Here is an 11,998-nt window from a genome sequence, read left to right as displayed (position 1 = left end):
CCATCTGAAAACGGCGGCCGTGCGTTAAATTGGACTCCCCCTTCACCCTCCCTCTCTTCGACACAACAGGCACCGGCTTCTTAAACCCTCACAAGACTAATGGAAGATGTTTTGCGTGTTTGTACTTTTTGGTGTCATGCGAGACACGCTGAACGCCTGTTGGCGGTTGGGAATTCTGGGTATTTATGCTCTCCCTTACGTAATCAGGGCAGTGCGTCCTGCGCCACCGCGGAGAACGTTTCTCTGCCCGTTCGAGTTGTCATGACGTAAGCACTCCAGTGTGCTTACCTGTATCATCGCTGTTCCGTACTCGCCTTGCAAGTAAAGTTCGGCTTGAGCTTTTCATCGTCGGAACGGAGGCAACTCCCATGATAGCAGCTCGCCGACCACACTACTTCGACGTGAGAGAGGGCCCTTCGTGTAAGCCTTCGTTCATGTAACACAAGATAGAGGGATGTTGCAAGTGTGGTAGTCGTGTTGGAGGACTTATGGAAAGATGTTGGAAAGAACAGTGTGGTCGATGTAAATAGCGGTCTGTATATGAGCTTGTTAGTTAAATGAGCTTATCCGTTACTGAAGGCTGGGTGGTGCTGGCGACAAAACTTGCGGGGGGGGGGGGGGGGGGGATGAGGGGGGCATGTAGTGAGATAGAATGGTACTGTGTATAGTGAGCTAGAATATAGTACTGTATATAATTATGATCGAGCTGATGGGGATAGTCAGCAGCAAAGCAAAAGAAAAACGGTAGATGTCGGTAAGCAAAAATAACGAAATATCCGTTCGTGTGGCGCCTTAGGAATGCGTTAACATCGTATTTATTTATTTACAATGCTGCTAGCCCTTGCGAGCTGTAGCAGGGGTGAGAGGTGAAACAGGTGAACAATACACAATGTTAAGCAAAAAACAAGTCCAGCCATCGTTGAAAGTCCTGTGAGGATCTGCATCCTGTAAATACCTCGGGAGGAAGCGCATTCCAATCAACAATAGATCGCACCAGAAACGAAAACTTAAATTCATCCACCCGCGGTACATATGCCTGAACAACAAATGAGTGATTGGTGCGAGCCGACCGACACTCGCCCTGGGGGGCGCAGGTATATTCCGGGATCCAATTTGTAGTTTTTAGGGTACAGGTCATAAAGAATTAAACATGCATATCGAGCAGGTCAGCCCTAGCAAGCAAAAGAGATAAAGACTGTGTTCTCCTGTAATTTGAATAAATAAACCTTGCTGCCAATGTTTGGACTCGTTCAAGTTTGTTAATGTCAGGCCAGGACCACGACCTCGTGATTTTGATGTTCGGCCCCACATGCCCTGCTCCGGCTTCGGATGCCCACAATTCCCGGCGTACGTTTCTCGCACGCCGAACCGTACCAAGCGATCTTTGCGTTCTTCCTTCGCCACAGTGGTCACATTTTTTCGCTGCGTTGGCTCTGTCACTCCCGCCACAGGGTAATAATGCGTTGCTCAGTAGTGCCCTGCCGGAAGTGAGCGACGTGGCAAAAGTTAGCGACGGGTGGTTCGGGCGGAAGTGCTCTATCTTGTCGCGGTCGCCAACACTACTACAGTCGACTTCCGTTAACAGGAAGCCCGCGACACCGCAAAAAAAAAACTACGAGTTAACCGAACTTCCAATCAAACACAAACCACAATAACAGCAATGCCATCAGTCCGCAACGCGTCTCCCTCCTTGATTTTGTTCAGAATCTCGCCTTTCGTCGGCAGTTCTAGCGTACGACGCGGTTCGCCCTGATAGTTCAGAGGAACACTGATCTAGTTGCTCTAGTTCAGAGTTATCGCTAAATTCGAAGCCGGATGAGTTCACGACGCAATCTGCTCACACAGGGCCGTGCGCAACAAAAAATGTTGAAGACCTGAAAAGAGCGGGTCTCGGCTGACCTGCTGCTTCGGCGTTTGAAAAAAATTGAATTTTATCGTGATATGACGGTCATCTTGATGCTTATAATTCGAAATAACTTCTAAATAACCGATATATTTGGTTTTAGCTTCGAATTATCGATCGATTTCTTTCGTTGAATTGCATGTAAAATTGCCGAGACCGGGACATCACTTCAAATTAGCTGAAAATCTTAATTAAGCGAATTCATATTATCGATAGCCGACTGTATACAGATCACGGAATTCATTGAGTTAAGCTTGTCGCGCTGCTCACGAAAATCGCTTCATGTGGTTCACCAAATGTGGCTCTGAATCACGCCCGAACCGACGGACTTGTCGCGACCTTGAAAGGGAAGCTCCCAGACAAGATTGGCGGTCTCACGTCTTGTTACTTTAGGACAGTCGACAGTTGCTGCCCTTAGCAGATATAAAAGCTACGGTTTATCTGCAGAAGAAACCCCCTAGCCTTGCGAAGGCCATAGAGGGATTCTGCGAATTTTTACAGGCAACGCTTTCTCCCATGCACAGTCCGGCGTGGAATTTGGGATGCCCTGCGGTGACATCTACACAAAACAACCGTTGAAATATCTTATACACACTCACAACTAGATGGTTCGTTGTGACGCGTGTGTTTTGTCTCCGGGCAACTTATACAACTGGCGGCATGTCTCGGCAACGCACTTTCCTAAACATCCTGGGCAGACAAGCCACGGGTCTGCAGTGGGAATTCTTACGACCGCATGACGTCGCCTTGTCGTCGAGCGATAACCTGTGTTGACGTCGTGTAACAGGCACTTAGCGCCTCCCAGACAGAGAGCGTGTTCCCGTTACTTATCGCTCGAGATATTGTATCCCCTTGTGTAAGCCTCATTTCCTTTATCTGGCCCAACTGAGAGGCGGTCAGGCAATGGTTCAAGAATTCACGAGGAAAGTGCCAGGCGATAAAACAAGATTCGGTGATTCCCGCCGTGACGTCGCTGCCCGCAGGGCCCAGGGGACTGCTGCGGTGAGTGCGGGGGCCTTGTGTACGACGATAAAACAAGATAACGATCTGGCGTCGCTGCCCGCCGGGTCTGTCCGGTCTGGGGAGCTGCTGTAAGACACAACTGGTGTGGTCTTTATTTTGCTTCAGATCAAATCAAGGTCGTAGCAGGCTGTCTCTTGCAACCCTTCCCGCCACTTTTTCTGGCTTTAGTCCTGTACACCCAACTTGAGCTCTTCTGTAGATCTACGTCCGGTCATGGAGGGGGGAGGGGGGTTAGGGGGCGTTCAGTGGCGCCAGGACTTCCTGTAGTTTGTATAATATTCCGACTTTCAATTACTTTTAAGTCTATTAATATTCCGAGCGAGCAAGCAATGCAACGAGATATCAAGCATCCGACAGTTTATGTTCACGTACGTACGTGCCCCGCAGTTTATGTTCATTCTTGGCCGATCCCCTGTCTGGACAATCCCCCGCTTGCGCTTGACCCAAATACGCACGCTTCGAAACTAGTGAGGCCTGTGTTCAACAAAATGGCAAAGTGATCTATTTTTTAAGATCTGTGGAAATGTATCCACACACGCAAGCACAAGTATTTGAGTATTGGCCGCGGGTGCAGCTGAACGACTTTCATACCTAAAAGAATCAAAGTTACGTATGGTGGTTGATTCTACGGTTTGCGAAATATAAAAAAATGCTTAGTGAGGGACGCGTATAGTTTCAACTATAGGTGGCCCTACAATCGGCGACGAGTCGCCTCCTGTACTTTTAAAGAATACGCTGAGACGGTGGTTTAAAGCTCGAGTAAATGGTACCGGAAAACAGCCTAAAATCCCGCGCCTGCTCTGAAGCATATATGCGCTCATCACACTGTGCTGGTAGCAACAATCCCTAAGCAAGAAAAAATTTATGATGCTTTTTGGGATAGCTTCAGTCGCAGTTGGAAAAGGACGGCTATGCCGATGTTCTCCAAACATTACCATACGGATAAGTTGTCCACGAGAGGCTCGCCTAATCAACTACTGCTAACGTGGTACCGTACACGCACTTGCTGTGTTTGGAGAATAACACATGAGCGACTACTTAAAGGGGCACTGACACAAAATTTTGAAGGCGAGATAACTTCGGATATAGATTGGTGGGAACACATATACATCATCTGCAAAATATCAGCGGCGAATACAGCCTAGAACATATTTAAAATCAATTTTAAAGTGTGCAAAACTGAACCGACCTGCCAGCAGAGGACCACGCGCAATCGACATCCCGAGGATATCGTGTAAATAAACAACATCCAAACACGTCACGAGTTTGTGTTTGCCGCTTCCGCACTGCCGGCGTTTTTCGCCGGCTCGCCCGGCTCTCCGCTCCAATCGGAGGGCCGGAGGGCGGAGCTTCTGCTCTCGAGAACGAACGACCCGATCGTTGGCGGCGGAGGCGCCGTGATTTCGTCAGCTCATGGGGCAGCTGGCCGCGACCAAAGTTCTACAGCGATTCCAGGCACTCTGTTTCTATTACTGTTTATTACCATTGGATGCGAAAACGCGCCGGAGGCACGAAAAGCCCACTGAGCTAGCCGCACGGTCGCTGTGCAGGCGGCGACCACGGCCGCGAAGTGGCCCAGGCCGGCGCAGGTAGCTCGAGTGATAGCTTGTTACCGCTGCACGAAATTGCCCCCAAGTCCCGACCATGGTGGCTTACATGAGAAAGGAGTTAATGATGCGATGGCGGGTTGCATTAAAAATTGTCATCTGCACCGCTTACGAGAGCGGCACTCGAATATCCGCCGCAGTGCTAAGCCGAATACATCTGTAGGCGGACCTGTAGGCAGACCGGCCGGCTGCTCCCAGCGCGCGTCTTGCCACCCACCGTCTCGAGCGTCGCGCGTCGTTCTTTAGCCGCGGTAGCATTTGCACTCGCAGCACCTGCGTCACATCCACGGTCGCTTTTTAATTAAGCGCCTCACGAGATCAGTAAGTGGGGGCATTCGCAGAAACTGCCGTCGATGCGGATTCGACAGTGCTACGGCGGCTCTGCTCTGTGATATCCCTCCGACGGTCACGTGGTCAGCTTTGTTCACACAAAATCCACAAAATCCATCGTTTCGCGGCACTCGCTGAAACCGAAACTGCGACTGGCCGCATTTAAAATGCCTCTAATTAAACAACCGTCGCACGCTGAAGCAAATGAGGTTTCTACAGGTTATAAGTAGGTCACTAGCTACTTATCGCAACAAAAAAAACAAGATGCGAAATTTTTGTGTAAGTGCCCCTTTAACACGAAAATTCCGTATGCGCTTCGCTCCTCGGCGAGGAACCCTTCAAGCGTAAGGCGGACGATGAAGTGTACTATATATCGCGGGAGCACAGAGCATGTACTCCACGTCGGTATACGCTCCAAAGTGGCGGGTCAAGAAAATATGACTTACCATGGTTTTGTTTTTTTGTGTGTGTGACGAAGCGTGAGCAGTTTTTTTGGCTCCTGCACATCTCTGGCTTTCAATAAACACAGTAAGCCCAAAAATGGAGGATATACTTGTATAATGTCGATTTACTGTGTGTTTGCAGAGACTGGGATTGTCCATCATTCATGTGGCTTCGAGCGCTTTGGAACTGATCTGCTCCCCTCATTTCACTCTACACTTTGTTTGCGTTTGAGTAAAACTTATCCCAGTTGTCAGCCAGTGCTCGTCCTGTGGGTTAATTCGTTTCGTTTAGAACTTCTGTGTTGTTCAGGCAGCGCATGTTGAGGGTCTACCTTGCCAACGCTCGCCTGCTGGCTCAGGATGGTAAACGGTCAATCTGCATGGCCAGCGCACCGTTTTCGTCTCAGTGGCGTTGCATCCCGGTGAGCACCAGGAGCCGTCACCTGCCAGGCCTACTTCAGATCCGACTAAGTCATTAGTTAACCTCGGCTTGAGCTCTAAGGAACCAACATATATGGCCACGGGCCCACATATTTGGGTCAACGACTGCCAGCAGGGATGCCACGTGGACCGAGGATGCAAGAGATTTGTGTTACCAGCTATCGGATGTGGGTTAGACGAAAAGAAATGCAGGTATACCCTCTCTCATTTGCACAAATGGACTGTTCTTGACGTTGCTTCACATTTATTGCAGGTAAATGTGAAGATCTGAAAAAAAAAATAGAAGCAACGGCCACACCTAAAATACAGCGCGCACCAAGTCATCCTATACTGGTAACTGTAGAACGACCGCTCCGAGAAGACGTGCGCGTTGATGAAGATCAGTAGTAGTAGTAGTAGTAGTGCCACTTTATTTTACACTGGGTTCAGGGAAGATCAGCAAGCGCAGCACTAGGGCTGCCAGGAAGCCAGAGAGGTAAATTCCTGACGTCAGGGGGAGGTTTCCGGTGGGGCTGCAGCCGACGCTTGAATGGTTCTTCCATGTTGTTATGGGATCTACAGACTACAGTATTGGTACTTGCAGCTGTGTGTCAGCGATGTTCAGCAGAGCGTGCAAATTTAGCAGCATTTTCAGCAGCAGCTCGCAATCAGCTCCTATACACGCGGCTTTCGAGCAAAATTAACTTGCGTTCAATTTCCGTCCTTTATGTTCTTAAAATGGTCGCTGAAAAAAGAAGCGATGCAACACTTGTTTCACTCTGCGCCTTCAACACAGGTACAGATCTGTTCATTTTGTTGCGAAAGGATAAAACGAACACTAGCTCTACTTCTCTTGGTGTGTAGCATATTTGATGATCTGTTCTGAAACTGCCCACACTTAAAAAAAAATGCCAAAGTTTGCTTGACCCCTAGTTATTTCGGCGTGCACGTATGCATAGCTGTGGCATTAAACAAGGTCTGGACTTAATTTCAGTAGGTTAGTCTGCTGAATAAATAGTGCGTATTGTGTGTTCCAGCAAATGATTTGCCATATTTTTGCTCTTGCAGAACCTCATCAACCACCATGAGTGCCGCCTCCCACTAAGTGTTCACACAACCGCGCGGAAACACTTTTGACGGTTTCGCTGTATGCATACTGCGAACTTCTTTTTGTGCAACTGTCGCGCATCCCCTTTGCTCGCAGTAAGTGACGGACTTGCGAAAAGGTGCACGTAGAAGGACGCTCGCTCGCAAACCCTAAAAATGTCATAAGTGAAATTCACTTGAGAACTCGTCCAGTCCTATAGGATCCAGAACGCTGTTTTCAGCACAGTGGTTAACACGCAGCTATCGCATTCCTTAACACCGAAATTACAAACTGGATTTACTCAGGTCTGAATTCAAAACAGCGCCAGTAGATAGAACTAGGGAGGAAAACACACGACGCGGTGTTGTTGTCCCTTGTCCTGTCTACTAGCGCTGCTTTTAATTAATATAGTATGCACCAACTAGCCCAAATCGCCGTGAACACAGTATGCACTCAGGGTCTTCGCCGCTCTCTTCTTGTGGTGCTTTGCGGTTTGTTTATGTTTGGAGAACATCGTGTCAAGTTTTGTGACATGGTGCTGAAAAAAGAAAAACAAATCTCAGAAAAATTAGAGTTGATCCCAAGCAGTGGAAACGTTAAAATGCTGCTTACTATTCTTCTCAGGAAGCAAAACTTTGGACACTGCCTAAACCAGGATGGGAGCAGTGCGATCAAGTTGACCGGGAGAAATGGCAACAAAAAAAAAAAACAGCCACCGTTAACCGCAACAACAGACGACAGACAAGTTGACCGGGATGAATGACAACAACAAAAAACAGCCACAGTTAACCGCAACAACAGACGACAGACGAATCTCGTCTGTCGCAACAAGGTCTCGTAACAGACGAGTCCTCGTCTGTCAAAATCTTTGTGTGTGTGTGTGTGTTTTTTTGTTGTTATGCTTTACAGTGGCTGGTGCAAGGATGGAAAAAAATGCAAGGGCGTGTGTGTATTGCACCGTGGTGCGCAACTGCGGCGGGAATTCCATCACATTCCTCGCGGCACGGTCGAATTCGTGTGGCAACAAACGGTAGTATTGGAGCTCGAGGGAATCGATGAGACTGATAGTCCTACTCCTATTTTGTGTTTACTCTGCCATCAAAAATTAACGCGAGCTCACGCTCAGATTAGACCAGCCAGCAGGCGACGTGCAGCCGCCACGCTGCGCCAGGAGGTGCTGCTGCACTCAGGGAAGAAAATATGCGGCACTCAGGGAAGAACTATGCTGCACTCAAGGAAGAAGCTATGAAACAGGGAAGAAACAGAAAAGAAACAGGGAAGAAACTATGATGCACGCAGGGAAGAAACTATGCGGCACATAGTGTTGGAATGCATGGTATCCATCCACACCTACAAGAAGGAAATATTCGGCTTCCAGAAGCCCGAGGATTTAAGGGTAGTACAGAGGGAGTTAACTTCAAAGCTGTGGAGGCGACGAAAAGAAGCTTAGAATGCTGGTGGACGAAAAGCGAAGAGGGTAATATTGCCTAGGTACAGAGGGAGTTAACTTCAAAGCTGTGGAGGCGACGAAAAGAAGCTTAGAATGCTGGTGGACGAAAAGCGAAGAGGGTAATATTGCCTAGCACAGCTACCACCTGTAACAGAAAAAATAAGTATTTTGTGCCTAATAAGTTTTTTGTGCCTGCCCTAAGAGCCAGCAGCGCTATAGTATTAAACGAAGAGTATAAAACATAGGTATATTAGTTTTCTTCCTGTAAGATGACAAGTCATCACCCCGCTACAAAGGGATACCACTAGCAGTCATAATCATAATCATCATCATCATCAAGACATATAACTAGGAGATAACGAACACTGTCCGCAACGGCTCGCGGTTATGTGCGGTGAAGAAGTCACACATCCAAAAAATTACACCATCTTCCCGTGGGGAACCCTGATGAGGATGCGAAGCATCATGGGGGTTCCATGTGGTTCCATTGTGTTGCCGTTATGTTGAGTAATCTGGTGTTTAGTAGCGCCAGAGGGAATTCCACGTCCGGGTCCACACTGGTGGCAAAGGCACGCAAGTACTGTTGTGTTACGGTGAGTAGGCGGTGGTGCTCGAGCCGAAACTCGTCCATCATGTTCTTGTCGATGTTGTCGTCTCTGTGGTAGAATCGGTAGTCTCCGTAAGCGTTGGTGAGGTTAAGGTTGTTGACGTTGGTGCACCGGCTGAGAGCAACGTACACGCCCTCGTCTTCGCAGCTTTGTCTTCTTCTCCTTCTTCTTCTTCAGCGGTTCCCCAACGGGAAAATGACGACGGTGGTTGAACGCGAAGCTATCTCGTGATGAATTCTTGGTTGGCCAATCCCTAGGGGCATCCTGCCAAAATCATCATCAGAAGCGCTGCGGACGGGGCGAGAGCAACGTACACGCCCTCCTCTTCGCAGCTTTGTCTCGTCTCCTTCTTCGTCTTCAGCGGTTCCCCTACGGGAAGATGAGAGCAACGTACACGCCCTCCTCTTTGCATCTTTGTCTTCTCCTTCTTCGTCTTCAGCGGTTTCCCTACGGGAAGATGACGACGGTGGTTGAACGCGAAGCTATCTCGTGATGGATTCTTTGGTTGGCCAATCCCTAGGGGCATCCTGCCAAAATCATCATCAGAAGCGCTGCGGACGGGGCGAGAGCAACGCACACGCCCTCCTCTTCGCAGCTTTGTCTCGTCTCCTTCTTCGTCTTCAGCAGTTCCCCTACGGGAAGATGCGAGAAACGTACACGCCCTCCTCTTTGCATCTTTGTCTTCTCCTTCTTCGTCTTCAGCGGTTCCCCTACGGGAAGATGACGACGGTGGTTGAACGCGAGGCTATCTCGTGATGGATTCTTTGGTTGGCCAGTCCAGGGGCATCCTGCCACAATCATCATCAGAGGCGCTGCGGACGGGGCACGGACGCGGGACATCCCCCCGAGCAAGAGACGCTAACATCCTCCTCTAAAGTTTTCAGTTCGTCGTTTCCGTTGACGTTCAGCTTCGCGTGCCTTCGTTGTATCAGTAGCTTCTTGGCGTAGTTTGAATGAGTCAAGGACATAAGGCGCGTTCGTAGCACTTGCGCCTGTCTCGGTTTTGTAGCGCAGTGGGGAGAGCGCCGCGTACCTCCCGTTGCGGCCAGAGATTCGTGGGATCGAAACCGGGCGCCGCTAACTAGCGCAGGGGGAGAGGTGTGGACAACGGACGGACGCCGGACATAGCCGCGAGCAAGAGATTCTTTGCATCTAAAATAATTATTTAGCACAGAAAAGTCGGGAGTGGTAGCTTTCGACTATGAAGCTCGTACCAAATTGGTACTGCCTCAACAAGTAACAATACCACAGGTAACGAAATACAGTAGACTGCCATTAAGACGAACTCCAGGGGACCGTTAGTACTATATAAGGGCTCATGAGTGAACGAAGGCGAGGCCTATTTAAAAACGCTCGGGGGGAATTTAAGAATAAAAGGAAAAAGAAGCGCCTGTATCATGGCACGATGCACAGAGGATCGATACGGCAAATATGAAATATGTGAAAGATATTTGAAAGGGGCTACATAGCTGGGTAGTGGTACCGGCGCCCACTCTTTCAAACGCAGTAGCGTGTGCCAATTCAGATTCCATTCGGGCTACAAGTAAACTATACGCCTCGAGATTCGCGATCGCTGCGCCGCCTGCCGCCGCTTCTCCGCGGCGTTTGCGGGATTAGCGCTGCGTGGCTGATAGGTGGTCATGCAGTGTTTTGGTTCTCTTTCGCTTCTCTTTGCCTTTCCGCGCTCTAAACAACTTGTTATGGTGACGTCTGTAAGCTAACTGCACGTTTAGGGCACCTAAAAAAAAACAGCTGCGTCTTGGTAGAGCGCTCTAACGCCAACAAGAGCTACCCGGGGAGGCGGTTCTGCGCGCTTCTTGGCCGCTCTTGCGGGCGTCGGCGATGGCAGCAGCATATCACCGCTGTCACCTTCGAACACGTCAGCACAAGTGAATTCTATTTATTGTCGCCTCGCTTAGACCTGATATTGGCACTGTAAGTGGTTGGTTCGTTTTGCAGCGCAGACAACAAATGCGGCTTTGCTTCGAATATGTACGTCGTAGAAAAATATGTCCGGGGACGTGATTATTTGGGAATATAAGCCACGCGAAAATGTTAAGTAGACTCAAAGGCTGTGCATTGTCAGATATGTGCCCACTCATGCCTTATAGTAAGAACCAAGGTATATGTTAATGAAACCACGGGAAAATGAATGGTCTGCAAGTAAGGAATAAACAGAATAGTCGTACGGGAATGAAAAAAAAAAAAAAAAAAACGAGTGCAGCTTCTGAAATGCTAAAGACGTTTGTTCGAGCAAGGTAGTATTCACCAGACCAACTAGATGCGAAATGCACTGATATTTCGCTAGACATGGGGGGGGGGGGGGGGGGGGATGAGGAGGAGAACGCTCAACTATCGTTGTTTACAAATGCGGAGCGGAATCAACGAATGAACGTTTTAGTAATCACACACACAAGATGCGTGTTCACTTTTCGTTTGTTTTTCGCCTTGAAAAACGGCTGATCACTCGGCGGACTCATTTTTTGAAGAATACAGGATAGGCAGCTCACAAGCGATACGAGGTGTCGTTGGAAGAGTTGATTGATTGATTGCAGGGTTTAACGCGCCGACGCAACGGAGACGATGAGGCACGCCGTAGTGGAGAGCTCCGGATTAATTTTGACCACCTGGAGAGCCTTAACGTGCGCCAAAATCTCGTATACACGGGCTGGTTGGAAGAGTGTCGTATCTGATAAGGGCCTCTGATTTCGGTTTATGCTGGATTCTGCAGTCTCCCTGTGTCATGACTCTTACGACGATGTTTCGAAGAAGAGTTTGGTCACGGACGCGGATTACTCTATAAGCCCAACTTCGCGCTTCTCGTGGAGGATAAATGTAACAGATGAATCTTTGGGAGCGCTCACCTCGGGACAAGACGACCCAGCATTAAATTTGTCGTTGTGTGCTGACTCCGGAGTGTAATTTTGCATTATCCGTCGTAGTTCTTTGGTACAATGTTTGTGAAATTTATGCCGCATTGGCTTGTTCATGGTACTGATCAATATCTGATATGTGATATATTGGCAGGCGTAACTTGCGTGCTGTCAGGTATGAGTGCTCCGCTAGATTTTGTAAGTGCACAAAGTCGATTTACATCATATTGTGTTGGCCGCAACATGACCATCGG

Source organism: Haemaphysalis longicornis, unplaced genomic scaffold, assembly GCF_048455015.1.
Source record: "Haemaphysalis longicornis isolate Haplotype H1 unplaced genomic scaffold, Haemaphysalis longicornis Haplotype H1 scaffold_7, whole genome shotgun sequence".
In the NCBI taxonomy this organism is placed as follows: domain Eukaryota; kingdom Metazoa; phylum Arthropoda; class Arachnida; order Ixodida; family Ixodidae; genus Haemaphysalis; species Haemaphysalis longicornis.
The sequence above is the reverse complement of the archived record's forward strand: the minus strand, read 5'-3'. Positions refer to the sequence as shown.